Here is a 6,403-nt window from a genome sequence, read left to right on the forward strand (position 1 = left end):
TGGGCCATTGTTTCATGGTCCTGAGAAACCTCAGGAAAAACCCACTGTATTTTGATGATGGGCTTCCTGTCTGTGAAGAACCAGAATCACTGGCGTTAACTAAATATGTTCAACTATCGTGGTGTAATTTTTGGGCAGGAAGTCTGCAGATGCCAGTTCATGTGAGAAGGCAAACTGCTAGGTCCAGGACTCGAACCACAGTTGGCTGTGTGAGAGTTCAGAACCCTTAACCACCACACCACTTGCCAGCCCCATCATGGTGTAATTTTTCAGGCAGGTGGCCTGCACAATTAAGTTCATTTTCTTTATTTGTCATGTCACAATCCCCACTTCTAGGGGACTTTTTTTTTTTTTTTTTTTTTTTTTCTGTAACAAATATCTGAAAAGGGATAATGAACTTTCTTTCTGCAATAGATCACCTTACATAGTTTATCTGGGCTTCTCGCAGCGTGTCCAACTGTTCTATTTACGTAAGCAGCCAACTGTTTTGGAGATTTCTTAACCTACTTCATGTTATTAGTGAAATTAGAGATCCCTTTTCTAGGAAGACCAATGGGATGATCCTCAGTGCTATTATAGAAGTTGTTTTTTTTTTTTTTTTTTTTTTTTTTTTATGGGGGGTTTTTGCTATAGGGCGCGTGTGCTCACCAGACAGAGAGAGAGAGAGAGACAGAGAGACAGAAAGTGAGAAATCACCCCCCAGAGAGGATGACCATGCCACAATCCTTTCTCCTCCATTCTCCTCTCTGGATCTTGGGCACGTAAACACACGTGCCCAGCGTGAGTTTAAGCCACCAGGTCTGGGACTCGAACTGTGGTCGACTACATGGGAGTCCAGCAACATAGCCATTGTACCAACTGCTGGTCCCAGAAGTTCCATTTTTTTTTAACATTGTGGCTTTCAGATGCCTTCATCTCTTAAATGCTGATGCCTCATGGTACCTCGGCTCATCAGCCTAGCACTGACTCTGACAAGTCTCTCTGGGCAGCCTAGAGCATCCCTCCGCTCCCAGCCTGGCCCCACTCCTCAATCTCCATTTTTAACAGGCAAATTACTTCATTGATGTAATGTACTTTTAGATTATTTCTATTTTTTTGAGAGAGAGATTTTTGTTTGAGAGCATGTGCACTTGCTGGAGAGACAGAGAGACAGAGAGACAGAAAGCAAGAAATCACCACCCAGGGGGATGGCCATGCCGCAATCCATTCTCCTCCATTCTCCTCTCAGGACTCTGGGCATGCACACACATGTGCCTGGTGTAAGTTTTAAGTTGCCGAGTTCAGGACTCAAACCGTGGTCGACTATGTCGGAGTTCAGCAATGTAACCATTATGCCATCTGCTGGTCCCTATTTCTATTTTGTTTTGTAATTGACAGAGAGCACATGTGCTTGACAGAGAGACAAAGAGACAGAGGAAGAAGGAGAAGCACCTCCCCAGTGGAGAGCAGTTACACTGCAATCCCATCTCTTCCATTTCTCCATCCTGTTGGGATTTGTGTTATGTATACACTTGTACCTGGTGTGTTTTTCAAATTGCCAGGGCTGGGATTTGAACTGTGGTCCCCTATGAGATCTAGCTCTCCTAACCACTAGACTATGGGGCCCACCCTCTTTTCTCCTGCTCTCATCTCTCCCCCAATACGAGGCTATTTCAATTTTTTAGTATAAACATAAGTTCAACAAAAATTCCATATATCATTACATATTCATGAAGCTATCTTTATGGATTATAGTAAATGAAAAACATAAACGTGTGCAAAACTACACATGTATATTGTTTTTGTTTTTGTTTTTTTTTCAAGAGAGATTTTTGCTACAGGGTGTGTTCATTGCTGGAGAGACAGAGAAACAGTGAGAAATCACCCTCTGGGGGCATGGCCACTCCGCAATCCCTTCACCTCCATTCTCCTCTCAGGATTTTGAAAATGTATGCACATGTACCTGGCATGAGTTTTAAGCCACTGGGTCCGGGACTGGAACTGCAGTTGACTATGTGGGAGTACAACAATGAAGCCGTTTCACCATCTGCTGGTCTCCGTGTACTGTTTTTGAATCAGTATCTTGGTGTGTCTTATATAATATAGAGTGGATATAATGAAAAGACTAAATCATGAACTTTGAAACTCCAATCCTGACTATATCGCCAAGAATGTGAATGTATAAATGATTTGATACATCCAAGATTCAAGTTTCTTACTTGTAAAATGTGGAATTTGAGGGGCTGGCAGGTGGTGTGGTGGTTAAAGACGCTGGACTCCCACCTGGCTGACTGTGGTTCAAGTCTTGGACCTGGCAGCTTGCTTTCTCACTTTCTTTTTCTATGTCTCTTTCTCTGGTTAAACTAAATAATAATTAATTTTTATTTAAACTACAAGGTCATTTAAGTCCATTTTAGTGAAGAAAAGTCTGTAAATATAAATGTTTTCATAAGTTTTATTATCATTGCATGTGTAACACTTCAGGATTTATGAAAATTATACTTTATCAAATAACATTGATAGCCCTATCCCGAGTAAAGGTACTTCAAAATTCAAAAACCTGCGACAAATAACTTTTTTGTGTGTGGGTAAAGAAGAAAAAGGAAACTGAGGGATATATTACTGGTGGGGAAAAGTCAAGAAAACCAGGACTTACTTTCATGTTTAACTTATACCCAAAAGCAATCAAGATTTGAGATCGCCCTCATTTCCAACCAAAGTGCTGTTGTTGGACTCGGTTAAATCACACACACTTGGAAAGTCACACATACGCAAAAATTGGCTTGACTTTTTTTTTTTTTTTTTTTTTTTTTAAGTTGCAGTTAATCTACTGCTTTGTGTAGCTGCTACCCTCCAGTGGTGAATAGGGGGGAATTCCAGTTGAGACATTTTATTTTATTTTGAGGCATGTGTGCTTGCCAGGAAGAGACAGAGAGAGAGGGAAAGTGCGAAAGCAACCTTTATGGGGGATGGTCATGCTTCACTCCCTTCTCCATTTCTCCCTCGTTTTGGGATTTTGGGCAAGCACCCCGCGTGTTTTCCAAGCCACAAAGTCTAGGACTCAAACCATGCCACGGGCCTTGTGGGATCCAATTCCCTTTATCACCAAGCCACCCCCTGGGCCCGGTTAAGACATTTTAAATGATCTTGATTGAGAAAGAACACATGCGATGTCCATCAGGGCAAGCTGAGACGATCATTCATGTAACAGAAAGTGGTAGAGAGTTCTTATCTCTATTATGGAAACTGCTAAGTGCTGGGAAAATACAATTAGGTTTCTTGCCCTTGGAAAAATAGATGTGATTGCACAATTAAACATAAGAGGTAAAATAGCTATAAAAAATGTGGGAACGTTGAGGGTTTACTAGCTCTATTTTTGAGAAGTTAAGGAGATCTCAGAAATATTCATCTTTATATTAGATTTCAAGATACCTTACCAAGGAATGAATGGGAAGGGCATTTCAGCCTGTACAAATACATGTTTGTTTTGTTTTGTATTTTTATCGTTAGAGGGTGCGTGTACTCACCAGAGAGTGTAAAAGCATGTGTCTTCCCAGTAGAGAGTGGTCATGCTGCAATCCTTTCTCCTCTACTTCTCCATCCTCCTGGATTTTGGGCACACATGCACTTGTGCCTGCAGTAGTTTTCAAACTACTGGGGCCAAGATTTTAACTGCAGTCATCCACATGGGTCCTAATTTCCTATGTATGTTGCTTAACCGCTTCACTATAGGGTCAGCTCTCAAGCTGTGCAAATATGTTCAGCATGAATAGAAAACGTATATTTGGAAAATTATGTAATGTGGTCAGCTAAGGACATAGTGAGTGACAGCAAGAGAGATGATTTTTTTCCTCCCACTTCTATTGGGATACTAATATGCTTATTTTTTTTCCTTTTTTTAAAAAAATTCTTTATTTACTTAATTTTTATTTATCTTTTTAAATGATTATTTTATTTAATTTTACTCACCAAAATCATCATTATTATTTTAGTTAAAGAGATATATATATATATACACACACACACATATATTTAGAGAGGGAGAGAGAGAGAGAGAGAGGAAAATTGAGAAAGCAAGCTACCAGGTCCAGGACATGAACCATGGTTAGCCAGTGGGAGTCTAGTGCCTTAATCATCATGCCACCTGCCAGCCCCTATCATTCATCTTTTAATTTGACCAAAGAGAGAGAGAGAGAGAGAGAGAAAGGGAAAGTGAGAAACCAAGCTACCAGGTCTGGGATATGAATCCCTGTCGGCCATGTAGGAGTCCAACACCTTAATCACCATGCCACCTGCTGCCCTCCCCTCCCCTTAATTGCCAAAGGGCATGTGTGCTTGCCAGAAAGTGAGGGAGAGAGTACCCCTCAATGGGATGTGGTTACTCTGCAATCCTTTCCTCTATTCCTTCATCCTATTGTGATTTGGGGCATACATGCCCACGTGCCGAGTGTACTTTTCAAGCCACAGGACTAGGAGTCAAGCTGTGGTTGACCATGTGGAATCCAGCTCCCTTAACCATTAGGTTATGGTACTGGACCATAAATGCTTTTTCTTTATTCTGAATTTATTAAATTTTTAAAAATAATTAGTCATTTAATGTATTATTATTATTTAAAATAATTCTTTTTTATTTAACTTTATTTATTTATTCATCCATTCCAATTTGACCAGAGAGAGACACAGAGAGAGAGAGAGACAGAGGGAAAGTGAGAAAGCAAGCTGTTAGGTCCAGGACTTGAACCATGGTTGGCCATGTGGGAGAACAGCGTCCTTAGCCACTATGCTACCTGCCAGTCCTTTATTATTATTATTTAATTTCATATAGGTGTGCTTATCAGAGAAAGGGAGAAAGAGAGGGAAAGTGAAAAAGCAAGTCAGCAGGTCCGGGACTCGAACTGTGGTTGGTCAGGTGGGAGTCCAGCACCTTGACCACCTTGCCACTTGCTGGCCCCATCTTTTATCAATTTTTGAATATTAAACTAACCCTAAATTATTGGGATAAACCCCAGTTGGTCATGACATCATATCCTTTGTACTATTGTTGGATTTGATTTGTCTGTATTTTACTAAGTTTTTCTCATGAGGGATATTATCATGTAGTTTTCTTGTAACAGCTTTGTCTTCTTTTTTTTTGAAGTTGCGTGATATTTTAGGAATTATTTTATTTAACTTTATTTTAGTTTTTTACAAGAGGGACAGAAAGACAGAGAGAGAGAGACAGAGAGAAAGAAAGTGAGAAAGCAGGCCGCTAGGTCTGAGACTCAAACCGTGATTGACCATGTGGGAGTCCAGTACCCTTAACCACCACACCACCTGCCAGTCCAGTCCCTCTTTTTTTTTTTTTTTTAGAGAGAGAGATTTTTGCTACAACGTCTGTGTACTCACCAGAGAGACAGAGACAGACAGAAAGTGAGAAATTACCCCCTGGGGATGGCCATGCTGTAATCCCTTCTCTTCCATTCTCCTCTTGGGATTTTGGGCAGGCATTCACACGTGCCCGGTATGAGTTTTAAGCTGTGGGGTCCAGTACACCAGGCCAGGTTGACTATTTGAGAGTCCAGCAATGTAACCATTATGCCATCTGCTGGTCCCATGTCTGGTTTTGGTATCAAGATATCCTAGTTCATTATTGTGTTGCTACACAGAAATAACCTGAAACTTTATACAGACAGAGGTTTATTTGGCTCATGATTCTGTTGGTTGGAAAGCAGTACAATATGGACAGCAGAAGCAGAGAGAGAGGAAGGAACATGCAGTGAGAGGAAGAAGGAAGAACAAACTTTTCCACTTGCACTGTTTGTCCCTCCTCCACTCCCAACTGATTAGATGGTGCCCACCCACATTTCTCAGTCCACTGACACGTACCAACCTTGTCTGGCATGGTGCCTGCGCACATTAAAGGTGGGTCTCCTCTTAAAGATGTCTCCACTTCCCACCGAAATCACATTAGGGACCAAATTCCAAAACATGAGTCTTTTGGGGACAAACCATGATCCAAATCATAGTCCAAGGTAATGATTATCTCATAAAAACCTTGATCTATGGTAGAGCCATGTAAGCCTAAAGTTCTGTGGGAAAACTGTCAGTTAACAAATTAAGTTAAAAAACAGAGGACTATTCAGACATTCTTTCTTTCTTGAATTAACTTTAGTAAATTGTGGCCGTTGATGACCATTTAATTAATTAAAAAATAATTATTTATTTATTTTTATTTATTACTATTTTTAAAATTTTGGCCAGAGAGAGACAGAGAGAAAAGGAAAATGAGAAAGCAAGCCACCAGGTCTTGAACTGTAGCCACCAGGAATTCAAACTGTAGCCAGCCCTACTGGAGTTCAGTGCCCCAACCACCGAGCCACCTGCCAGCCCTGACCATTTAATTTAAATTATTGAGTTTATTGGCATAAAGTTGTTAAAAATATAG

The 6,403-nt window shown here is 40.6% G+C and overlaps 1 protein-coding gene and 1 pseudogene across 1 annotated transcript in view; both read right to left on the minus strand.

The window, feature by feature from the left end:
• LOC102487380 (KATNB1-like protein 1 pseudogene) overlaps positions 1–915 on the minus strand; it is a 1,270-nt pseudogene extending 355 nt beyond the window's left edge.
• C3AR1 (complement C3a receptor 1) overlaps positions 1–5,913 on the minus strand; it is a 29,972-nt gene extending 24,059 nt beyond the window's left edge. The window contains exon 1 of the mRNA XM_006146628.3: positions 5,849–5,913. The gene's annotated coding sequence lies outside the window, so the exon portion shown is untranslated. The remainder of the gene's footprint in view (positions 1–5,848) is intronic.
• Positions 5,914–6,403: the final 490 nt, after the last annotated feature.

Source organism: Tupaia chinensis, unplaced genomic scaffold (genome assembly GCF_000334495.1).
Source record: "Tupaia chinensis unplaced genomic scaffold, TupChi_1.0 Scaffold000183_1, whole genome shotgun sequence".
In the NCBI taxonomy this organism is placed as follows: domain Eukaryota; kingdom Metazoa; phylum Chordata; class Mammalia; order Scandentia; family Tupaiidae; genus Tupaia; species Tupaia belangeri.